The sequence below is a fragment of the Prinia subflava genome, chromosome 1 (genome assembly GCF_021018805.1).
Source record: "Prinia subflava isolate CZ2003 ecotype Zambia chromosome 1, Cam_Psub_1.2, whole genome shotgun sequence".
In the NCBI taxonomy this organism is placed as follows: domain Eukaryota; kingdom Metazoa; phylum Chordata; class Aves; order Passeriformes; family Cisticolidae; genus Prinia; species Prinia subflava.
The window spans coordinates 29,802,603-29,828,912 of record NC_086247.1 but is presented as its reverse complement, the minus strand read 5'-3'; the positions used below and the strand labels follow the sequence as shown (position 1 = coordinate 29,828,912).

The following is a 26,310-nucleotide window of genomic DNA, read 5'->3' as shown; positions in this document are numbered from 1 at the left end:
TGCTTTAATATCATGGTTCATTTGATGTCACAACAGACATACTATGAATACTACATTTCTCAGTCTTTGAGAAAGTTACAAAAGTATAATCTCATATACTTTCCTGTAACAGTGAAGGGGGATCCAGGCTTGCACTTTTCAACAAAATTGCTGATAATAAAAAGAGCTTAAAATGTCAACATGGGCTTAGACCATGCTGACTGCTTTTGGGTTTATGTGCAAATAGGCACTTTTTCTTGTTTCTGACATTATCTTGGCTATATTCTAATTTTTCCATTTTAACACACTTTCATTGAATACTAAAGGCTGTAGAATATGACATCAATCCATTAGTTTCTGCATTACAAAAATTCAGTTCCTGAAAACAATTGTCAGCTCCTGAGAGCAAGAACTGGAGTGTGGGTGAATTCCAACAGCTATACCCTGTGCAAAATGCATTTTCACAGCAAGTCAACTACATTGCTCTTGATAAATCTCTTTGCAAAAATTACAATCAAGTAGTAGCCAAGGTTTGGAGAGTCCAACTAAATGTTTCTTACTTTCTGTTACAGACACACAGGCATATGGACCAGAAGTATAATAGTAAAATTAGTATATAAGGAATGTTTCACCACAAAAGAATTAATGTCTTCCTTGTTAATTAATAAATAAAAACAATTAATGCCATGGCATATAAATTTTACAACATTCATAAATTTTTATTTAGTACATTTGCAAGCTAACTAATAAGGATGTTTTAGCATCACTTTTCCACATTAATGAAGTTTGGCTGTGTTTTCTATAATTTTCACATGGTATATATTAGAAAATACCACATGCATTTAGACAAAGAAAAACAAAACTAATTTTTTTCAACATATTAAGGATTATTAAACACAGCGCAAGGTATATAATTGGTGAGTATAGTCTGCAAATATGTGCATCAATAATTGACTAGGAATAACTCAGAATTTTGCTGTACTGATGTTATTGTTTCCATGGTCTCTTCTGAGCTGGAGGATTCTCTTTTGTGTATGGTATAAATATATATTCTACTGACTCTTGCAGCTGGAGTAATACTTTGTTGTTGCACTACCATATTACAGACATCAGCATTGGATGATCTCATGTTGACTGGTATGAATTTGGCAACACAACTTTTATGGATTCCAAAGTTGACCTTTGCTTCTTTTTGTTGCAGATTCTATTTTCTGAATTGGAGATTGGCCTGGGGTTTTTTGTTTTCCCTCCTTTTTTTTTTTTTTGTTTTTTGTTTGTTTGTTTGTTTTTTGTTTTTTTTTGTTTTGTTGGTTGTGTTGTTGTTGTTGTTCTTTGTTTTTGTTTTTTGAGGTTTTTTTGTTTGGTGTTTTTGGGGGTTTTTTTTGTTGTTGCTTTTTGGTGTTTTTTGGTGTTTTTTTTGTTTTGGTTTTGTTTTTGTTTTTGTATTCTCTCACAATCATGCTAGCCAAGAATTTAACTTTGCTCAGTAAGTTTTCATGTGGGTTCACAAATTTACTTTGCTTGGCAAATTTAAATGACTTGGGTAAAAAAATAGTTCTTTGTGTTTGAGACCCAGGACAAGTCATAACCTGATCTTTTATAAAACCCACAACATTCTTGCATTGTTAAGCCAGCTGTATTTTTTCTCTATCTTGCTTTTATGCAGTCTTTAAAAAGGTTCAACTTATGTATGGCATTCTAGTTTTTCAACTTACTGAAAAAAAAAGGAAGAACGAATCAAGCCCAAAGCAAATACAAAATGTTTTGCTATGTTCATTACAGGCATTTCTAGAAGTCAAAACTCAGAGTATCACAGAATCACAGAATGGCTGGGGTTGAAAGAGAATTCTGGAGGTTATCTGGTGGCAGTCCCTGCCAAAGCGCAGTCACCTGAAGCAGGATTGCATCCGTGCACGTTTTAGTAAGTCCAGAGAAGAAGACCCCACAGCCTCTTTCCTCATTCTCTTTGCTGCTGCCTCTCATTGTGTTCTCTAAAGGACAAGTTGGTGTGATGAACACACCCTCCCTGCAGGGGTGAAGACCACCATGGTTCAAGCACCAGCTACCGATGAGCCTGCACTGAGTCCAGCCCTGCTGGGCAGGCTGTGAGCTCTGTGCAGGGCTGCATCTTCTCAGGAACAAAGGAGTCCAGGCCATGTCTCACCAGGAGCCCAGCTGGGGCTGGACAGAACTAAAACTGCTACAGCCACTAAGCTGCACCTAGACCAAGGGAGGGGGCTGCCTGTGAGTCAAGCACTTCACACTAAAAACGTGGTTTAAACAAACACCCAAGGCCACTGCGTTCTCCTGCACCACTGCTGGTTGCACAGCAGCCATCTCAACCGTCCCTGGGCAGAGCCACTGCTCAGAGTTGCTCCTCGAGGTCCCAGCTTCTGATACTTAAAACAAGGTAAGTAATACTTCACTTTAGACCTGAAATATATTGTATGCTAAAGTCACTTACATATACCCAGCTGTAGCTTAATTATTAGAAGTGTGGCAAGTAGCAGTGTTTCACTACTGTCTAAATTGTTGTCTAAATCAATGTCTAATCACCATCTAAACTATCATTTCAATGCATTTAAATAATTCCCAATTAATTTTACTTTACAGTTTAATGAGCATTAAACTATTTATCACCATTTTTTTCATTCAATCGTCAATTAATTACCATTTAAATATCATTAGATCATTAATAAAAATCTTCTAGTTACCCCCATAATTACAACTTTATTTGCAACAGTTAGACTTTTTTCTTTTTTAAACAGATGGATAATGCAGCTTTTTTTACTTTACTGGATATCCCAGGGGGAAAAAATCCGTAGCCCTAAAATTCATATTCTGCATTACATAGATGTGTGTGTGTGTGTGTGTGTGTGTGAGAGCATGAATTTATAGTGCATGTTAGTCCCAGACAACAAGGTCTGGTTTTCACAAGTATTTTGCTTCTCCTCCTGAGGCTTAGATATGAAAGTTGCCAATAAAACACAGTTGCCAATAAAATGCATATAAAAGCTTCAGAATATTAAAGCACTGGATCTAGACAGTTCCAAGACAGACAAGGCATCCACTGCAAAAAATATTCATGCAAAATGTTCAGACAATACATATATTGTAAATCAAACAAGGGAGGCAAGAAACAGAGCTGCCCAGTCCATTCTAGGAGAAAAAACATGCCTTTGTTTTCCCATGGCATTGTTACACACAAAGAATGCTGAATAAGTGATGAACTTAGCTTTTGTGTGATTAAGTGCACAAGCTGTATTTCTGAATTTTAACAGTCAGCTGAATGATTTTCTGTAACCTTTGTAATTAAACATTAATTCTTCCATGATATTCTTTCACATAATGTAGATTTGTATAACCATATCCAGCAGCTACCTATTCTAGAACCAGGGAGAGATCTCAAATGCTGTGCTGCTTCAAATCAACATGATTTGAGATATCAGACATCAATGAAATTATGCTTATTAAATATGACACATGATAAATTAATGCTAAATAGCCTAACATGACTAGTCTTCTGAATCTCTTTATTACATGCTATCGGTATAATCAAAAGAGGCTAGGACCTCCCCAAAAAATCAGTTTAAATACTCTCCTCAAAAAACTATTTCTCTGAATAGTAAATAAATATAGGAATAGTAGAAGAGAAACCCAACAACATAGGAGTAATAAGTTCATCAGGGAATGCTCCCTACACAAATATGCATTACAAATTTTTCACTTATACAAGCACACAAATACTGCATAATATTAATTCTATCAAGTCTTCTTTTACTTTCTAAGTTTTAGTTTACTCATCCAAAGTTATTCTGTGACAAAGGAAAAAGACTATGAAGCTTCCTGAGAGCTTGCAGGGAAAAACATCTCCTAAGGGGAAGAATGGCTACATTTAAATAGCTGAAGACATGCTGGTTCCAAGGCCTGTTTTTCACATGCAGGATTAGGACAGAGATTCTTTCACTGTCACCCTCTTACATAAATATTTCCTTCCCTGAGGCTGCATTCAATTTAGAACTGGAATAATGAAAAGTCAATAGTGGCCTGACAGGGACAGGCACACATGGATAAATTTTGGCACTGTCATTATTTTCTGTTTGGTGAAGCTTTGAGAAAACATTAGGAAAAGCTTTAAATTCACATGTAAACATCATACCTACCCAGAATGGCAAACTGAAGCAGACTTTTTCAGCAGATTCCAAACCTTGCTCAAATTTTAATGTGCTCCATTTCTCCATTTGTAAAGCAGAAATGAAAGATTCCTTTTCTCTTTCTTCCACCTCTTTGTGAATTAATGATTCAGATTATAAGATATCTGAGATACATACCTCTATATACTCCATATATACACTAATCCTTTTGCAGAGCTGCATGAGGTGAGCACCATGCCACGCTTTTTAGTGACGCCAGTGCTGTCAGCACCAGTTAACTGCTCTCCAGGCTGTAAGGCAGAATTACTCTAGGGCTTAAGTAAGCAGGCACAAACTGTAGACTGCATAGGGCTTAGGCAAAAGGCAAGGATTTCTATGCTCAGTCAGGGGTTTTCCTCAGTATATCCATACCCTAATTTAACATATACAAGGAATTTTAAGGACAGTCAAAGAGAGTAAATATTCTCTGGAGAGCCATTCCACCTTGGAATTCAGCAAAATGTAAGTACTGAGAATCAAGGCAAGCCAGAATCTAGGTGTTCCAAAAATGGATGTAATTTTTATCATTATGTGTATGTACAACATCCAAAACCTTGTGGGGTCCAGACTTCCTTCGAGAACTTTATTGCATGCCAGGGAATGAAAGTACTAGTTTGGTTTCTAGAGATCAGCTAGTCACATTGCCTGCTCAGAGTTTTAGACAGCATCTCAGTTTGCCCAGCAAAGTTCGTTCTCACTGAAGATGTAGCAGTAACGACAAATCTATGAATAGACAAGTTGATAGACATAGCTATTAACTTTGTCTTTTTTAAGGTAAAAACTACAATTAATCAGCTAGCTTAATGAAGCTGCAAAATTAACAAAGGGATAGTATCTATGCAGAACATTCACAGATAACCAGAATCAAACAGTTAAGGCACAGAAATGTCGCTGTGGCTGTTTGTAAAAGGATTTTCTTTAATATCTCATTGCCTGATGTCTTGGGTTGAAAAATGTAACCAAAAATGTATATTCCATTTTCATCTGTTGAAACCAGTTGGGAGATATTTTTCTTTATCTCTTGTAACTCTAGGGGGGAAAGAGGGTGGATGCCTTCTGTTAATAGGACACCTGATAGCACCAGATAAGTCAGTGCCTTCTTATCTCTTCTGCCACCCATCCTCCTCCGAGGGACATCACCTGTCAATGGGCCATTTAAGGCCTCTCACATGACTGCTAGTTACTTCATTCCATTGTGAGATGCTCCACCCAGCAGGAGGAGCCAAAGCCTTTCCACTGGCATAAAGACAGCAATCCCAAACACCAAAGGGGCCTGTTTCCACTGGATTCCCACAAGGTGACTGGACCCTTGTCTTGAGGATCATCTCTACTTCAATGGAGCCACATCTGTCACTCTGGGAGGACTCACTTTGGGCTGCTTCCAACACCCTGACCAACAGGGTGTCAGGTTTGCATTCTGACTCTGTCAGTGGTCCTTTGTACTATTGCATTTATCTTATTATATATTTACCCTTTTTGTTGTTTGTTTCTTCTCTCTCTATTAAATTGTATTTCTGACTTGGAGTCTCACTGGTTTTGTTTTCAAACCAGTACACCTGATAATTATCTTTGATATTTCATAATTAAGTAGTGCCAAGCCTGTACTACAAAGGTATGTTACATTCTGGATGTAGTTTTCACTTAGAAAATGTTTTCTACAATCATTAAATGGAAGATCGTAACCCAAAGTCTCTTAGAGACATTTGAAAAAAAAAGAAAAAAACAAACTGTAAAAATGGAGAGTGTATTCCCCACCTAAGGACAACTTGCAGGTGAAAAACGCTGCAATATAGAGCAATATGAGACGCAATTGCCAGAGAAACCCAGCTAGCTCACACTGCCCAGCTCACCCCAGGAGTGGCTGCCCCCGGGTGCGGCTCTGACCTGAGCGGTGGAGCAGAGCAGGGCTGGCTGCTCCCAGGGACAGCCGTGGTTCAGCGTCCGGGATCGGGGCCAAGAACAGCGAGGGGTCTCTCGTGTGCTTCCCAGAGGAGTTTATTCCCAAGGGGGGCGGAGAGGAGAAAACCGAAAAACCTGCCCTTTTAACAGTCTTTTAAATGGGGGAGGAACGCGGGGAAGATACAATTCTTCAACCAATCAGGGATGCAATGGGGAGGAGATTAAAGAGGGACTCAAAATATGACAAGAAACAGATAAGAGAAAGGAAGTGGAAAGGGTCACAGGGACCAATGGGGCTTTGTGAAATAGGGGAATTCCAGGGAGGGCTTTAGGACTGACAGGGAATTCTTCAGAACAAGGGGTAGGAATTAGGGAGGATTGACATTACATAGATGAGGTAACAGGTGGATCCAGGGGATGAATGACACATGGGAGAGGGAGGAGAAAACCCCGGGTAAAACCATACCTGTCAGGGGAAAAATAGGAACAAACCATTCAACAGGGTTTACAAACTAGGCATAAAGAAAACATACACCACCACAAATATATCCACTAAATCCCTGAAAACTGATATTGTAGAGTAAACTATAAATATGAACAGTATTATTGATTTATGCAGTAGTTGTATTAAGAAACCAAAGGAAGGGAATTTTTATGGGGGAAGGAAGTGAAAAGCAAGAAAAGACAAGCTTCTACTCTTTCTACCAAAATCTCAGAACCAGGAGTACTTCCTGCTTCACACTGATTTTTAACCTCATGACTGTGGAATCTTGTCCTTTCTTAGTTTATCTGAAACAGCATCTTTGGTCTCTTCCTACTCCTTTTAGGGTGGCCTTCAAAGTAGCTTCTTAGCTCCTGTCTTTGCCTTCTCAGAGTTCTGTCCTTACTCTTCTTCTGTTGTCCTTTCAGATTTTAATTCAGTCACAGTCTGTCTTCAAAACATTTTTAAAATATGTTTGGGGTTTCGTTTTTCTATTTTGCTATGCAACCGAAAATCTCATTTATGTTCTTATGAATTACCACAATATCCTTTTTTTTTGGCTTTGCCACTTGCCTTGCCTGTACAAAGTCATAACACTGTTACAACAATGAGCTTTCTATCCCATAACTTTGATTGCAGAATGTATTTCTGTGCATTCCTACATCTGTGGTTCCACATCATCCAAGGATGATGAAAATTGTTGCTCATAAAACTGAAGTGAATAAAACTGTAACTCTGGGCATCAGCATCAGATTATATATATCTTTGGCCTACAAATTGGAAGTTACCAGTTTGTGCTAGTCAGCACTTGTCAGATGGAGCATGCTCTCCTACTCCATTGTCATGCAATTTGATATTACCTCTGGAAGATATTGCCTGTGCATCCAAGGCTCATTTCATATAAATTTATCTGTCTGAGTGTTCATAGCTCTGCAAGTACAATGAAATTCCACACATTATAAAATGTCAACATTCCACTGATAGTACCATTTCATTCCCCTGTTTATCACAATAATAATATATGAGCTCATTAAAACACTTACTTCATCTCTTTACAAATTATTCCTTGGTAATCCTTTCTTTCTCCACTGGAAAAAAATGTCCTTGCAAAAGAATTTTGACAGTTGTACCTTCTATGCACCTCTTGCTGAAATGTTCAACTTTCTACTTTTCTGTTTTTCACCTTCATAACACAAAACAATGCCCCACTAACATATTGTTGAGAAAGTATTCTCCAAAAGACTATTGTTTCTTCTGTTCCATGTCTCACACAGTTTGTTCTAGGAACATAAACAGACTCAAAGAAATCCACAATCGTAACAGAAGAGTGACTTGAAAGTGGGATTCCTACATAGGCACAAGTAGGAGTTACCGATTGTTCTAACATACACTCAGAAATTAAAGAACAAAATTAAAGCAAAACAAATTACAAGTCAAATAGTTTTTATACAATTTTGTTTTGGAAAAGAATATTCACTAGCATTGATACAAAATCATTTGGTTTGGGAAATAATTATTTTTAAGCAGAAAGCCCCAACACCCTGATCACTTTAGCAAAACCACCAAACAGCTTTTGGCACAGCAATTATTAAGGAATTTTCTTCTTTTTAGTCTGTAGGGAAGAAAAAAAAATCACAAAATATACATACCTGTACAACTGTGAAAATACTTCTCAGGAAACAGGCAGCTGTCTTAACAGATAAAATATTCCTAATGAGTATATTTTCCTGATGATGACTATCAACTTTAACTCCAAATGTCCGACTCTGTCCCGACAGCACTAAAGTCAGGAAGAATTACACTGTACAAGTAAAGGCGGGACCTAATCAAAAGTTTCAAAAGATGGTACCCAAAGAAACAACTGAGAACTGTAAATGCCTTGAAAAGCAGGAGAACTGGATATGTTTAAATGCCACCTACTCACCAACACTTAAAAAACTACAAGCAACCCACAAGCTTCTTTTATTTAGAAAACTAAGATTAGTTACCATCCAAAATTGTTGGGTTTTTTATTTAATTCTGAACTGATTTTTTTTTTCCCAAGAATACTAAACAGAATGGGATACATAGAGGGAAATGGGAAGCAAACTTAATATACAGAATGAAAACAGTCAGTCTTCAGTTTTAGAAATTGCTTTAGGCAAAGTTTTAGGGGTGCTGAGACATTACTGAGAAATGGGTTGTGCTAGATCTGGAATTAGGAAAATATGTATTTTCTCTAGTCAGATGAACAGGATCCTCATGTTTCTTGGCTGTTTTTTATTGTTTTGGTAGTGAATAATCATCAAAGATATACAGAATCACTGTGACACATTTTTGCTGTCAAATTTTCTGCATCTGCTAAGACACCGAGTTTTGGCAGCTCTCATGGTCTTTGCTTCTCTCTTGTTATGCACTGCAAATTTAGGTAGCAATTTTTTTTAATTATTATTAAACACTTGTGTTGCAAGAGGCTCTCTGCTGCATAGCAAATGAAGAGAAGGCAATCTTTTGGACAAATCTCTTTTTAAAGGCTTTTACATAACAATCAGAACCTAGACTCTCACTGCCTCATCTTAAATGTGTTCCTCCACTGAAACAAACGGGTGTAAGAGAAGAAATCTGAAATCAGGATTAAAACTTTACAGAATTTAATGTTTTTTATTAGTGACAGTCAAAGAAATAGGCTGTTGTAAGAAATCTGCAGATGGGAATTGGGTTGAAGATCCAGTAGGATGCAAAGACAGAATTAGAAGAGGGCATGAACAACAAATGTCAGGACTTTCCCATTTTTGTTTTTGTACTGTTGACAAACAGTAATGGAAGCAAAAGGTAAAGTACTACATCTCACTTTAATATCATAGAATCATGGAATTGTTTGGGTTGGAATGGACCTTTATAAATCACCTAATCCAAACCCCCTGCCATGGGTAGGGACAATTTTACACCAGGTCAATAGATATCAATTCACATAATTAAATATACTGATGACCTATGTAGGTATAAAAATTGTCAGGAGAGTATTTTTTTTTCTTCAAAAAAGAACAGATTTCACATACTACTTTGAAAAATGTGAGAAAACGGAGTCAAAAATGTGAGAAAACAAGTCAAAAACTCAGAAAACGTGGCTAATGCCAGAATTGAGATTGCTTAATGTCTTAATTTCTCCCCTTACGGCATATGCATTATAGCAACATTATATTGTTATAAATTATTTTTCCCATTTGGAAGGATGCTTTATATTACAATTCTAGTAATGCATTTTTAAGCATAGAAAATGCTATGATGGGACTATTATTCCTACCAACTTTAGAAAACATAAGCAAGCAATGAAGCTGACAGTGGAAAATGAGAAAACCCAAGCAGGTTTCAATTTAAAGCATTAAGAAAGTCAGACTCCTTTGTAATAAGACAATGCTGGAAACCCCAAGAGGAAAGAAAGGAGAACACTTCTGTTCCTATTGACGTCAAGGAGGCTAAGGGCCAGGCTCTGCCCCTGTGCACACACAACTACCATTACTTTCAGCTGGAATAACTTGCAAATTAGGGTTCAGCTGAATCCTGTGCATCAAAGTCTAACAATGTTGTACAAACTGTATCTTTGATAGTCCCTGCCTTGAAAATTTGAGTATCCCAGTCTAAGAAAATAAGCAACTAGCATTAAGAGGAGGATACTGAGAAACTCTGGCAGAGACTGTCTGCATCCAGAGTTTGGTTACCTTCAACTATGTACAACCAAATCATATTACTTCAAATTTCCTATTGCCGAAGATTAGAAAATATTATACTGAATGCTTTTTAATTCATATTCTTTTGTTAGTTGTTAAGTGATCAAATAGAATTTACTTAAAAAATTATTCCCGTCTAAATGCTTTGGAAATTATTGCAGAATTATATTACTACTTTAAAAATGTTTTCTTCATAATGGTTCAGTTATAAAGAAATTTATTTAGTATTGTTGACATTGCAGTTCATCTTGCAATGTTCTTCATCATAGCACTTTTGAGTCACTGTTTCTGGCACATATATTACATCTCAACCAATTGAACAAAATATGTTAACATACCTTATTTACTTAACAGCTTATAAAGCTTTAATGGAAAGAAAATAAATAAAGGAAGAGTAAGGAAGTGAAACAGTGGTCATGGAAAAACAGTTAATCTACTTGCTTTTAAAAAAGTATCTGCAGAAACAATATTTACAATATCAAGATTTTTAAATATTGTGTTTTCTCAGTAAAAACCCTATAGCAATTTTTATTTTGTGCATAATTTTATTTGTGGGACCTGAAATTACTTCAAATAAATAGTTACAGATAGATCAGCTGGATATCAACTTATTAAAGGGTGTAACTAAGGGTTCTTATGGTACACTCCTACATTGTATTTCAACATGAGTAAGACTGTTTTGATATCCAGTAGGAATATTACTGTACTCTACTATACTCTGCTGTACTCTACTATATTCTCCATGGGAACCATAAAATAATGCTCAGTATCTTAAACTGCACTGCTGTTGACATGTGAGAACTGTTTTTTAGTCTTTTTTTTTAATGTTTATGCAAAATTTTTGCCCACATCTGTTAAAAATGGTAAAAATCCATAAGAACTGTTTATTGATTGTCTTGCTTTCCTTTAAATGCAGTCTGAGAATATTGAGAAAAACCCCGTTATTAAAGTGGACATTAGTACTCAGTTTAATATTAAAAATAAAAGCCTATGGCAAACTGACAAATAAACTGGTTATAGAAGAATTATCTATTGCTCTTCAGGAAATAGCACATTGGCTTGCACTGCAGAGACTCTCAAAGAATCTGATTTTGGAAGACATGGAAATAACTTACCATAAATAATTGCCACATAACCAGGTCCATAAGAAGTAGGCTATTTAGGCAGAAAAAAAAAAGTGGATGGGAGATCATAGTTCTTTTTTATGATCAGTAGAACTAATTTTCTCTAATTACTAAGTTACTAATTACTAATTAAGGAGTATAAACTTTAAAGAAGCCTTTATGCAGTGGTCCTTGTCTCTTCTTATGTTCTTGTACTCCTGGCTGTGATGTTGCATGTTTTCACCAACTGGGTCATGTACCTGTAAATTCTTAGGTCTCTTTTCATAAATACTGGTACTGCCTGACGATCTCCAGGGATGGGACAGCACCTCTGACTTCACAAATTTAGATGGAGCTTTACTCCTCTGACTTGAACACACTCTCGATTTTAATTGCCTTGTGAAAACATCCATTTGTATATAATCATTTATTCCCCTTCATTGTTTTTCTTTTGCTTCACCTTTTACTCCAGTCAGCATTTATCAGGAAAGTCAGTTTGAGTAAGACAGCCTTGATTTTTCACCCCTTCCTCATTAAAAAAAAAAAAAAAAAAAGCTCAACTTCTTCATTTCAGGATTTCTTTACATTTTTACAAGTGATGCATCTTTTTTGCTGTTTATTATTTATTTTAACAATCTAATTTCATTTGAGTGTTGGCAAATCTCACCTCATCCTTGCTGGTTCTAACCTCTAAGACACAGATTTCTCCTCCTCCTACTTCTGTTATCCTGTTTGAAGTAACTCTCTTTGCAAATAAGCAGTCTTCCTTATACCATATTCTCACTTACTAAAGACATTTCCAGCTATATATGTAGCTATTCAAGAGATTTCACTATTTCCTTCTATTTTCCCTACAGCATACTTTTTAAAGCTGAAATGCTTAGATTTCAATCAATTTATATTGACATTCATTTTAAACTGATTGAACCCATGATTGGTAAATCAAAGATTATATCCACTAAGTAAAATAGGCTTTTTGAATGTTGCTAAATGATGAATATCTATATGTTTTTTCTACTAAAATAAAATCCTATAAGTGTCTCACTCATTGTCTTGTTTTTGCAATCATGTATATTGAATAATACTAATTAAAACCCTTGGGCCAAGAGCATTTGCTTCTCTTGACTCGAATTTACTGACACCAAAGCATTAATAAAAATTAAATAATAATAATAATTCCTGCTGTAGGATTATCTAGTATGCTAATTATTTAGTGAATTGTTATGAGTTGCTGAAGCATATAGCCCAATAGAAGAGAGGCTGCCATAGCAACATTTTTCTAGGCCTAGTCAGTAGCAAGTCTGAACACATAATCATAACAGGCATACACACAGAGAAAGTATGTACACACAAATATATATATATATATATATATATATATGTGTGTGTGTGTGTGTGTGTGTGTGTATAAATAAGCACAAGCCAACCACACAGATCAACACAGACAGAAACACTCAATCAAACACAGATGGCATGAAGGGTTAAATCCTGTCCTCCTCTCTGGCTCTGCATTCCCTGTAACCTGAAGTGTGACTTGCTGCTGGCACTTACACCCATGCAGAGACACACATATAGCACAGGGAGACCTCTCACACAGTAAGATTTAGAAATAGAGTCTAATCTAGGAGACTAGTCTGGGAGAGACTGCGCTGATCAGGTGCAGGGCATAGCCAGACAAGCACACTGACCAGCAGTTTGTTTACACAAGACTTGCCCTATTTACCTCCTCATCCCACTATTTTCTCACAATTGTTCATTCCCCTATCACCTTGACCCCTTCCTTTCCTTGTCTTTGGTTCTTGCCCTAAACATCCTGAAAATCTTAACCCCAAAAATGCTCTATTATCCATCCCATAATGTGTCGTGTAGCCCTAGGTAGTAACACCCACACAGAAATTTTTGGTTGACTGCTTGGCTGTGTCCTGCACCTCCATGGGAACTGAGGTTTCTCTGGGAGGGGCTGGGCTTGGTCTCCCTTTGCCTGACCTGGCTCCCCACCCGCCCAAGTGCTCCTAAACGCCTCTATGCATTTGGAGATGAGCCTTCAATCACCTAACTTAACACACTGTCAACTGAGATTAAATGTCACTGTTGAGATGCTGCCGGTGCTGCACATTCAGGTCTGCAATGCCAATCAACAGAAGAGGTTCAAGGCAGGGAGTAAACAGGAGCAGCCAAAAATAGAGCAACTGTAGAACTGCACAGGTGAAAAGCTGTGCCATAACCACTATAAAAATAAGTTTCCAAAAGGAAACTTAGGTTCAGAGTCTTTATATTTCATCCAAGAGACTAAGAACTTTACCTAAATGAGATTTCTCTTTCCTGTTTTCCTCTACCACAACAGACAACCCTCCTACCTATACTTATGCCACTGAAGCAACTCTTCATGTTTCAGACCTTATGACAATGCAAACTGTTAACTTTTCTAGCACAAGTCTACTCCAAATCCTTGCTGAGGCACCACTTGACCGACCGGGTCAACTGAGCAGGTGCAGCACCTTGGAGACTCCTGTGTTCCTTTTTTCTGGGAGCTCATCCAGCATGACTTCCCTTGACCAGACACAGCCCTGCCCTGCTCCTCGTAAGAGATGAACAGCTCTCAGACTAATGATTTCACATGCACCGGTGACGCGGATTATCAATCCAAACTGGACTGTTTGGTGTCATTTATGTACCAACATAGCTGTGCTTGTGCACATGGGATAGGGTCATGGGATTGTAAACTGTGATAGGAATTTAGCCTTCTTTATAAGCCTGTCGGTCACTCAGTATGTGCACAGCAGTCTGTAAGTAACAAAAAATAGGCATGCTGCCTACTGCTGGGTCTCAGAAATATCAAGGCGCCCTCGGTAAGGGGGAAGCATGTCCAGGTGACCTTGAGCACAGCACAGTGCCTTTCCTCTGTTCTCCCCTTCGAAGCCACTGCCAGAGGAACTCTCCTACATCCCAGGGAGCGCTGCATTTTTTAGACGCACGACGTCTTTTAGACGCTTGAGCGCCCTAAGGCGGGAAGAGGCCCGGAGTGGAAACAGGGAGCCCACACACGAGCACGGGGGACTACAGCGCATTTTCCTTCACACGGCGAGACCCCGGCACAGAGCTCTCCCCAGGGACGCTGTCCCTCGACTCGGGCCCTGCAGCGCGGCGGAGCTGCCCTCCCGCGTTCCCCGCCGCTCAGCGCGGTACGGCCGGGCGGGCGGGCACGGCGCTCGGAGCGGGGCCCGCGGCCCCACACGCGGGGCGGGAGCGCCGCGCTGCCCGCGGCCGCGGAGGGGACTCCCGGGAGGGCACGGCTGGCGCGGGGCGGAGCGGCCCATGCCGCCGCCGTGCCTGGGGAGGGTCCCCGGGACCGCCACCGCACCCGAGAGACGGTACCGCCCCTCGCAGGCTCCCGGGCAGCCGGGCACGCGTGTTCCCGCGGGAGCGGCGGCCCCGCCGGTGCGGGTGGAGCGGCAGGGCCCCGCGGGGCCCGCGCTGCCGGGCGGCGGAGCCGTCTCCCCCTCCGCGGCGGGAGCGGAGTGCGGCGGCCCGCGGAGGGGGCGGGGAGGATGACTTCATGCCGCCGGAGCGCCGTGAATTTAGGAGCAGCAGCTGCCGCCGCCGGCGGCGGGATGTGGGGTTGAAGTGACAGCGGGAGCTGCCGCCGGGTGAGGGAGAACAGCGCCGGGCACCCGCCGAGCCCGGCGGCTCTGGGCCGCCACCAGCAGCCGCTGCGGGAGAGAGGGAGGGAGGGAGGAAGATGCGCTGAGCCGGTCGCTGAAAGGTGAGCGGGAGCTGCCGGGCGCGGGGGCGGGCGGCGAACGCTGCGGCGCTGCCCGGCCGGAGGAACGCGGAGCTGCCGCTGCCAGCCCCACTCCGGCTCTGCCGGCTGCCCAGCCCGGGCAGCGTCCGGAGCGGTGCTGTGGCTCGTAGCTTCCTTCCCTTTCCCTCTCATCTCTTCTGCCGTGGTTCCCTCCAAAAGGCTGCCCTCTCTGAAGCGCCACGGTGTTGCGTTTTATCTCCCGTGGCCGGGATGTGCGGCGGCTCGGTGCCAGCTCCCGCTCGGGCTGCTCTCCGTGCCCGTGGCGTAGCACAGGACGGGGCCGAGGGCGGCGGGGCTGCGACAGGTGCGGCGCTGCGCTGCCCGCGCTCTGCCCGGCCCGGTGCGCGTTCCTCCAGTGACGGGGAAGACATCTTAGGGCAGAAGGGCTTCGGGGGAACAGGAGCAAAAAAAGATGTCATCTCGCACACATTCCTGGGGTTGGAAGTCCCTTCACAGGAAACTAAAGAATGTAGAAGTTGGGGAACCTGCCCTTACACCAAAATGGATTCTGTCGTCTTCTTCGAAGACTTGTGTGGTTTTTTCCCGTTATTCATTTTTATTACCTAGCCCAAGGTGATAACCAAAATAGCGACAAACAAAATAGCAGCAAAATTCAAATGCATTTGTTTGTTAATGGGGGATTGGTGCGTTGCTGTTCCATCATATCACCTGTAGAAGTGGAAAAAACAAGAATGTATGCATATTGTAGTTTGGCTGTTATCATTGCACATTGTGGTACGTACGTAGGTCTTAATATCAAATTGATGGTTGGTTGGAATTGAGAAGAAGGGAAAAATATCTGCCTGACCTATTTCTGTGCCTGATACACTGGTGGTTTTTGTTGAGTTGTTATTTTTTGTTGTTGTTTGTTTTGGGTTTGGTTTTTGTTGTTGTTGCTTAGTTTGTTTTTATTTTTTAACTTTGTTCTGCGTTAAAAAAGAAAACTTGGCCTAAAGCAGGTATGGCAATACAGGAGGTTGGCGTGCAGAGGCAGCTCATTAGAATAAGCACTCTGCATATGTAGTGGTTAATGGCTCTTGTGGTTTGGAAATGGAAGCAATGTCTGCGTCTCTGGGAAGTAAAGAATTGGGAGTTAATCTGTTCTTAATGAAAAAGGAAGCAGGATACTGGAAGCTGAAGGTTATTTTATTCAATGTCTATTTACCTATATGTTCATCTTAAAGGAATCTGTTACACAGTCGTTCACAGCAAACCCAGACAGTTGGGATTCTTGGTTGTGGTTGCAGCCCCTGGACATGGTGCTAGAGTGACACAAGTAATGCCTAGGGAGGTAACAGAAAGTTGCTTTATTTACTGTCATTATCTGGAAGATATTTAAATACAGTCAGTACTGTTGCTGGGTATGCAGAAAGCAAATGATAGCTCCGGATACAGAAAATATGTATAAAAAAACAACTGATGCTTCACAAGGCTGAAACAAAGAGCAAGTGATGAATTGTAGAGTCAGAAATCCGTCCAACAGACAAATCTTTTCTCCAAAGCACAGTCATTAACTATGACCCAGTACAGGCTTGTTGCTTTAAGCATGTCATGGCACATGCAATGTATGTATTTCAAACTAGGAAAAAAAATCATTTTGTCAAACCTGTGTCTTTCATCTATCACATATTTTGTTCCTGTAAAAACTTTGAAACATTGGTTATGACATTTCTGTCGATTTCTTCCTTTCTAGAATTAAGCATGGCTGATAGTTTTAGAGTTGCAATGTTTGCAGTGTTTGGCTGATTTATTCTCTAGTTGCATTTGGTTGTAAAATGAAACCATGTAGCTAAGTTCAGATGCTTCACATATTAGCCCACCCATTCTATATAAAAAGTCAATTTCTTTATGGAAGTGAAGAAATCAACTAATGGCCTGGCAGTGAGTTGTTGCAAGCACGGGGTAATATGACTACTCACTGATGTTGATGCAATGTCATCACAGCAAATTTAGCTCTTTGTGTTTCCTGGCAAGCCTAATATTTCAAAACTCTTAAATAACATTTTTTTTAAAACAATGTAGTAGCAGAGATGAAGTAGTGGTTGACCAGGAACCCCACTGCAAACTTGAATTGCTTTTGTTTAATCTTGTGTACTCTAAAGGCAAATGGTAATAATGGACACATGTCCATAGAAGAAAAAGTATATCTAATTATCGATGTGAGTTTAGTTCAATGGTGTAACTGATGTAAATCCACTTCCTACAGTTCTTTCCCAGAACTCTTCTTGTTCCTTCTGTTACTGTAACTTCCATACTTCTGCCTACCAAAGGAAAGCATTTTTATTGTGGTTGATCTGGGGCAACAGCACCACTGACTGGAAGAACAGCCTAGTTGGCCAGCTGGTTGTTGCCAGACAGACTGGGTAGCAGCTGAGATTTAGTTGTCTTTTCCTCAGAGGTTCTGCTATTTTGGTATACTTCATCTGGGTTTATTCTTCAGATTTGTAAGAGCTTAATTATCTTTGAGGTTTCTAGGCTGGCATCAGCCTTTGAACCAGCAGGTTCATTTACCCAATTTTATTAGTGGGGAGCAGATGGGTATGTTTGCGTTGTTTCCTTAGTAGAACAAACTTGAAAACCCAGTGACCTTGAATCCACTTGAAGTTGCATAGGTTTGATTTTACTTGTGGTCCTTGCCAAGGGCTGAGATGAAACAATTCAGTTAAATATATTTTCTGTTACTATGAGAATTTTAAAGATAATGTTACCAAATGCTGTTTGAACTAACTGAGAACCAAGTCTCAGAGCAGGCAGGCCATTTTTCACTTATGTTGTTACTACAGGCTTTCAGTTGGATTATTTTTTCCTATTTAAGAATTCTATTTAAAAAGGCTTGAGCAGGGTAAAAGGGGACAGATACTACGCAATTAACTTAAAACTATGTACTTTAGCATGTACAAATAATCAAGAGTATTTCAACAGTAGTGATACCATTTTTATTTTGAAGAAGAAATGCATTCACACTTTCCAAATGCATGTCCTTCATGTGCGATAGCTCATGTTTCTGGAAGAGAAAAAAGTGATTCCTGAAAAATAAATGCCAGGCACAAACTGAAACTTTGTCTCCTATTATGCAAATGGCTTTCATGTTGGACTAATTGTCAATAGAGGATCTTTATGTGAGTGCCCAGCCAACTGCAAAGGTAGCAATCATTAAGGAGAACTAACGGGCTTATCTATTTATTAGTGGTGGCAACAAGACAGGTATTGATAATCTTATTTTGAATTTGACACAGTCAAGTAAGTCAGCACTTCACAACCCAGATAATGAGCCCCTGAGTTTAATATGAAATACAGAGATAGAAATGCAGCGTTCATGTATGCTTCTTGCAAAAGAAAGCTGGTTGAAGCCTTTCCCTTGAAGGGGACTGCACGTAAACAGCAGCACGAGCATGGTTCTATTTATATGTGTTGCTTTCATGATGCATTGAGAAGTCTTCGTATTTTCTGCTCTTAAGAAATTACTTTATTAAGACATCATTATAAAATAAAGGATATGACTGTACAAGAACTGTATGTTTCCAGTGAATGTCCCAGTCTTAAAATATAATCATATCAGAGGAGAAAGTAACACAAAATGGACTCTTATAGGACAGTTGGTGCAAATGTGCCAGCCAAATGCCAGATCAAACAATTTGTTTTTTTTTTCCTTTAATTCTTATCTTAGAACCAATAAGCTATGGTAGTGGGTTTTGTCTTCCCTGAAATACTGAAGACAGACTGCATTTCTGAGCTGGTCATATTTCTGTGATTGTAAAGTGATTCCAGGGTATCTCTGCTCTTCTTCCCTGGTTGAGCCAAGTATAAAACATGAACTATGAGGAAGAGCTGCAGTAGAAGAATTTCTTTCTCAGGCTGGGATGTAGTTTTTTCTAGCAGAATTTGGTTTATTTTCTAATCTTTATTAAAACTAATTTAAAAATTGTCTACATTGCTGTTCTTTGTTTTTACAGGACTCACGGGTAATTTACTCTGCCTTTATGGCAACTGCCTGGTCTCTACACAGTTCAGTATCCCTTTCTGCACTCATGTCCCAATGATTCATCAGATGTGATAGGCAGATAGGTCTAATGCCAACATACAGTCTTAGTTTCTCTTACTCTGACTGCCTCTTCTTGTCACAATTTTGTTCTAGCAACTGTTCCAAAAGATTCAAAGGTGTGTCAAAGTTATTTTGGCAGCTGTTAGCTAGCCCATGAAATGTGCTGCAGCTTTAATGAGATCATATAGTTCTTAAAATATCTATATAATTATATATATTATATAATATATATATTTGCTAACTATTCACTCATTTGCCTTCTACCTCCTACAGTATTTCCACTCACACATATGGTGAGCACATAACTTTGGTGAAACGATCTCACCACCTGTTGTTTTAAAATAGCACAGATGCTTATTAATGGTTCTCCCATGATACTGTTTATAGTACATGTGAAACCTCACTTAAAATACTGTGGATCATGTTGGTAAAGGATATTATTACTTCAGCAGTAGCCTTAAATTGATTCCTCTTCAGCATCTTGACTTAACTTGTCGGTCAGTAGTAGGTAGGAGAGAGATATACTCCACAGAAGAGTCAAAGCTGTGATGCTCATCAAATGAGCTGACATTGAATCCTTCACAAGGTGTTCTGTGGAAATACCTGCTGCCTTTTGGATAACTAGTCAACCCCAAGAGCTGCAAAAATCATGAGCACACAAATTATCTACATTTGTAAGTCTTGGGCTCAGCTGAAGTGAATTCCTTCAGGCCAAGCTCAACAGCACTTTTACACTTCAAAGCAAGGGAAATTAAATAATTGCAGAACTTTAACCTCGACCAAGACTGTTGCCTAGTATATATGTATCTTTTTGTCATAGAAAAGTCATTTCTAAACTCACCAAATTAGGTTTAGGTACATAAATATTCCATCAATTCCTGTTTTCCTTGTAAAATCTCATGAGTCACTTGGATTCTCAGTTTTACTTTCAAAGAATTTCTAGAGTTCTGTGTAGTATTTCTGATCTGAAGCTCTCTACATTTGTCTTGGAATTTTTTTTTTTTTTGTCTAACACAGCTGAAGTGGAAGTTAAAAATATATTTCCCCTTTGAAATCATCTACCTGCAGGTAGACCAAGAGAAATTCTTGATGTTAAGGATCAGTTTGCTGAGGTGTAAATTTGAAAGTACGATCAGGCTAAAGAGACTCAGCTACTTTCAACGTTCTTAAGGTGCTCACTTGAGGCTCAGAAGTTCTTGATATCTGTATGATGTTAGTTGATTCCAAGACAACACTATTATACACTGAAAATAATATATAAAAAAAGGAACAACAGATATTTCATTCAAGTTTATCAAAAGTTCCTCGTAACTAGTAGTATGAGTAGCTCTGGATTTTTTGTGGGTTTTTTTTTACTGAAATATATATGAATTTTTTTTTCCCTGTGGTTCGTGACGGATGGCATTGATTGGATTAAGTATTGCTAATAAATTGAAGAAATAGTTGTTCATGCTAGAACAGTGACTGTCAGGTGCCAGTTCCATTTCTATGGGATGGGCAAAAGCCTCTTTTTGTTCTGCGAGAAAGCTCTGTGGTGTATTACCACAATGTAGCTTGTAAGAATGCAAGTCTGCTATTAAAATAAGATGGCTGGCAAGATTCCAGTAAAGGAGGCTTAGAGAAGTAATGACTAAATTAGGTGGAGTAATCATCTCTTGATGCAGTCTCCCAGTGTTTGGTGCTCAGCATTGATTAGGAGTTCCGGGGGCATAAAGCAATGTTTGCACTATTACGTTTAATTGCAGGAGACATCATGTCCTCGCTGCATGTGTTCGGTTGATCTGATTTCTGTTCACAGGCTCCACAGTATCCTTTGGCATGCTTCAGAGCATGTGGAGTGTAAGGAAGAAAGTCTCTTTGTTTTCCCTTAAAATTTGTTGCCTAATGGTTTAATTGGGCACCTTTTTAATTGACATGATGTGAGTAATGTTAAACAATTGTTTCCTTTTCAGTTTCTCATGAGTCAAGATTTTCTGTCACATTCTTTTTCCTCAAGAACAGAAACTTCATCCTGTATTTACTCTTTCTGTACTATTTCATATTTGATTTATTCTTTGACACTCTTTTTATAGTTCCTGAAAATTTACTTCTGATATGCAGGATTTAGAAACTCTATTTAGTAGTACAACAATTTAATTTTTATGCCCCATTTCTTTCCCATTTTTTCACTATGTTTATTTTTTCCAGTTGCTAATTACATTTCAATTGGGCTGATCTCCTGTGTCACTATAAGGTTCCTTTTCATTGTAGGATCAATACAATAATATGTTTGCTTGACATTAAGGTACTGGTGCCATTAACAGGAGATATAAAAGTTGATAGCTGGACATCAAAAATGCATTTTAAATCTAGGAAAGAACAAACTGTAGTATGTAGCCTTACTGAGAAATTCAGTGATAAATCCTTCCTTTGTTTTGTGTTACTCTTGTTCTAAAATAGTTGGATAATGGCAGCTTTACTGAGTTGGGCAAATGTTTTTGAGCTCAGGCATCAGAAACAGAAAATAAATGAATAGTATTTATTAATGCATATAAGAACTAGAGCATGTGAAAATAATTCAGACTCTAAAAGGCAGGCATAATGTGAAACACTTTATATAAAAAAACTCCAAAACCAAACCACACAAACCCAAAAATAGACTGCTGCATTTTAAGTAACTGTTATTTGTAAGGTCTCATGGAGTCAAAGCGTGATAAGAGATGTGAATGGAGTCTGCATAAATATAGAAGCTGTATGACTTGAGAAAGAGACATAACTTATTGAAATGATTACAGCATGCCTTTAAAGCCTAAGGGAACTACAGCTTTTCATCAGTGAAATAAGCCCATTCTATCATATACTTGTTTATATACAAGCTAATAATGTTTACAAAGACCAAAACCTTTTCCCAACAAAATATTCACCCTGAATAGGGAGTTCTCTTAAGTTATTCTGAATAGTTTTAGGCTTTATGGAACACTTTTTTTTTTCCTTTTTCCTATGCTTTTATTTGCCTGCAGGGACTACAGGTGTTGATTTATTGAATAGCAGCTATAATATTATAGGATTGTAAGAATTGTACTGATGCTAGTATCATTCACTCTTAAATGACAATATGCAAAAGTAATGCCACCACTGCTACGTGTCCTTCTAAAGTCTAATTTTTCTGTCTGTACCTAATGTGGTACTGCTTGGGCCTTGTTGGGATAGTGGTAATATTCTTTTCAGCTTTCAAAAGCAAAATTCCTGCTACATGATGAAAAACAGGTGCAAAGCCTTGAGTCATCCCCAACTCGTGCACAAAGCATCTCCAGAACACATAAAGTTTGAATGGGTATTTATAGAAGATGAACATGATAGCCTGCACACAGAGGAACACAGATACTGTGTAAGAAATTTAAGTATATAATATCACTTCCTCACTGATACTTTAGTATTTGTTACATGTTCATGTAACAGTGGGCTTTTAATATTAGCTAATAATGGGGAATGACTTCATTAGCATTTAGGGAAGGAATTGAAAGGGTTTTGCATGGTATAATTCATTAGCTAATTGTCACTCTAGAAGATACTTTTCAGCTGTACAGTTTGCACACTTAAGGAATTGCTGTACAGACCAAAGAGCAAGAAGAAACATGTTTGCTACCCTTTTTTTCTCAAATACTGGAGAAATGTATTATTTATGTGGCCCCTTTCATGATGAAAGATCCCAAAACACTTTTCAGGATTTCCATTTTCATTGACAATATTTGGAAGTAAGGGATGAAAGCTGTTATTTAAACATTGTTTTCCCACAGTTTTATAGCCAATAAGGCTGCAGATCAGGGAGTTACTTATGCAAGTCTCCAGAAAAAGGTACTGATTTCTGATGACTGCTGCAGCACATTGAACCGTGCTGTTTCCTTCCAGGCAGAAAATTCTCTTTCCTTTCACTTTTGTGCCTCACAGAAGCAATTTTTGAAGACCATTCATCCATGACAGACTGCTGCTCTGCTTGTTAAGCAGTGTTTCTAGTGGGATAACACACTATGCTAATGTATTTTGTGTAAGTTTTCTTTGTTTGCATTTCTGTTCCTCCATCACTCTCTATTATTCTTGGTCTGGCTAAGGCAGGTACTGGTACTTGTTTTGCAAGTACGTTTTTCTAATGAATTTTTTAGTGTAAAATTTTAGAGTTTAAAGTTGTGTCCCTCTTGGTAGCACCATATTTCTTAACTGTCTTGAACGTTTATTTGGAGACTAACCATTTGCATACCTTAAATAACTGCATATGATTTCTTAAACCAACTACAAGGCAGAATAGAGGGAAAACTTCAGCAGTGTTCTGAGATCAGTGTCCAAATGAATGCCCATCTTCCTGTGGTGGTACGTTACTTTAATTTCTTTCTGCAGTGGGAGAAAAAAGTGCCAAAAACACCCCAAGTTTCCTCAGCTTTCCAGACTCTTTAAGTATGAACATTGTGTATTTTTTGAGCCTAAGGCAACACCTGAGCACTTCATTTTGATGTCCAAGCATGTTTCTGGCAAGTGAGCTCTTCTATCCAGCTCCCCTTGAGAGGAGCAGTTGCCTGTGTCTCTGTGCTTAGTAGTGATTCATTACACTCTTAGGGCTGCTCTTCAGTGTCATCTTTCATAATTCTATTCTTGTATGAATTTTGGTGGCAAGTATGGAGTTTCTGAGTTTGGGTGGTTTTTTTTGTTGGTTTTTTTTTGTATGGAATGGCTATCAGCAGGATCAGAGTTGCAGTCTTTGCTGTAAGGTAAACAATGTCTCAGAATTCTGCTGAGGACTAGGACAGTTTCGTGTATGACTACTGAACTGTTGCTGAGGATTTTTGTACATTTTTGACTCATGTCAACTTGTTCTTCTGAACAAGACAAAACTTGTATTTGGAATTATTGTGAGTTAGATGCCATTTCCCAGTTAGGTGATTTGAATGTTTTTTAGAAAATAAATTCTCCTTTTAGAAGCCTCTTATTTTGCCTGACTCTCCTTTGATGTGGCTGCTGTTGAAGCAGGCCAGATTTTTAGTTAATTTGTCTGGCTTTTCTCTGTTCAAACTGCAGAAAACAGTGGAAGCTTTCTATGCATCCTGTGATACTTGTCTGTCAGCTAATGTTGGTTCTGTGACATTCTTCTTGAACACTTAATCATATCTGCCACTTATTCTGTTAAAGAAATTTCACCTTCCCATCCCCCTTTCTGAAGTATTCCTGCTCTGCTCAAGGAGTAGTAATTTCAGTAGTGTTCTACTTTATCTCTATTTTTGAGCATATTTGAAAGTCTTATTAAGGAAAGCAGAAATATTTTGGAGTATCATGGTTTTCATAGTAACAGGTATAGATACTTTCGGTAGTTTTACTTTCTACATGTGAGGGTTTTTTTGAGTGATGTGAAAATCCAGGATAAATCATAATTCAGCACCTTAAATTTCTGGATTATCCGTATATAGTGCTAATATTGTAATGTAATTAACATTCTGATAATCATGGCTAAAATATTAGACTTTTATTTTGTCACCAAGGCTCCTCTGTTGTAAGAGATCCTTTTGTAAGTAAGGACATAGATGTGGACAGGTTGGAAAATTGTTAATAGAAGTTAATTGTCACCAGAAGAATGGGAGAGTGGATCTAGTGCATGTCCTTCTGGATAAATCAAAAATGTAAGATCTGAAAACTTAATTGTATACACATAGTCATGTTGATGTGTCATTTGTTTGTCCAGTGGCTGACTTTTTCTCTCTTCTTCCATATGAAATGCCATCTCTGTGGAACTAACAACTGTGAGCCCAATATGAGTGAAGGAGGAGTTCCTTTTACAAAGATTAGTAAGCAAAATTTGAGTAACCCAAAGTAAAGGCAGCTGTGATCTCTGCTCTGAACTTTTTCTCTCCTTTTTTCTTTTCTGTATATGTATTTGGGTATTAGTTAGGTGTTTCTATCTTACAGTTTGGGCATAAAGACCTCTTAAAAGCTAAGGAACAAAGGCTTCTGTGTTGGGTTTTCTTACAGGTTCCTACTATTCTTTCCAACTAGCCAGCTCACTGAAAGCCAAAACCTTATATTTGACTTGAAGGCTGTTTATATCTAACCCAGCTGATGTATCACTAAAGGAAAAAGTATTCAGAGAAGCATGAAAATATTCAGTAGGATTAAATAGCAAAGCATAAGGGTTTATTCCATGCAGGAGCAGCCTTTGAAAGCTAAAAGCAAGCTAAAGAAAGGGGCATTAATTGTGGGAAGTTAATGTAAAATGGGAATCAGAAAAGATGATTTTGCAAATCCTTTCAGCTACTGAAAGCATTGAATCAAGGTCTTAGGTTTGCAAGTTATCAGCTATAAAGAGAGATAGAAAAGAAGCCTGTTAGGGATAAAGTAAAATTGTTGAAGTGGCTGTTACGTACCTGCTCACAATCAGCTGAGTGTAAAAAGAGTCTCTTGTCTCCTACCCTCTACTTGGGGAGAGAGGTTTGGTTTTAGGCACTTTTGACCAGAATTGTTGGTTATTTAAGGTGGCATGAATGACATCTGAGTGTGGGCCAGAGCTGAAGCCAGTATCCATGTGGTTCTATAAATAAGAAGGTTGCATGTAAGGCCTTGCTGAATGCTGGCTGGTCTGTTAATTGGAAGAGCTAACTCTCACCAGTTTAATTCAAGTTTTATTCCTTCAAGTGCTTGATTGTTCAAAACCTAACCAAAGCAGAACACCTGCTACTTTCTTTGTGTTTCTCCTTCCCTATTTACTGATTACTTCCAGAGCTTCATATCAAACTTGATGAAAACATAATTCTTGATTTTATAGTCATTTGCTTGATTTCACTTGGGAAATCTGCACACAACTAAATCTGACAATAACCAGTTACTCCTAAAGGATCTTTTGTCATCCTCTGAAAATCCTTTTGTCTCTGAACACCAGAGGAATAAACAAAGACTGGAATAAGCTCTAAAGTGCCAACTGGGTGCCTCACCATGGGCACCGGGGTAATCTACAGCACTCTTACTTGGACTATGCACACCTGCATGTCCTTTCCATGGAAACTGGAATGAGGGTGCAGAGAATGGGAATGCCTAGGTCTCATCCTGAAATTTAATCATGACTAATCTGCAAAGTAACTATGAAATATG

The 26,310-nt window shown here is 38.9% G+C and overlaps 1 protein-coding gene across 3 annotated transcripts in view; it reads left to right on the top strand.

The window, feature by feature from the left end:
• Positions 1-14,377: 14,377 nt before the first annotated feature.
• PKIA (cAMP-dependent protein kinase inhibitor alpha) overlaps positions 14,378-26,310 on the top strand; it is a 43,650-nt gene continuing 31,717 nt past the window's right edge. Inside the window, exon 1 of one of the 3 annotated variants that reach the window (XM_063392165.1) lies at positions 14,378-14,544. The gene's annotated coding sequence lies outside the window, so the exon portion shown is untranslated. Of the gene's footprint in view, positions 14,545-14,807; positions 15,126-26,310 lie in introns of those variants that run through there. The other 2 variants (XM_063392156.1, XM_063392146.1) reach the window with 2 other exon arrangements.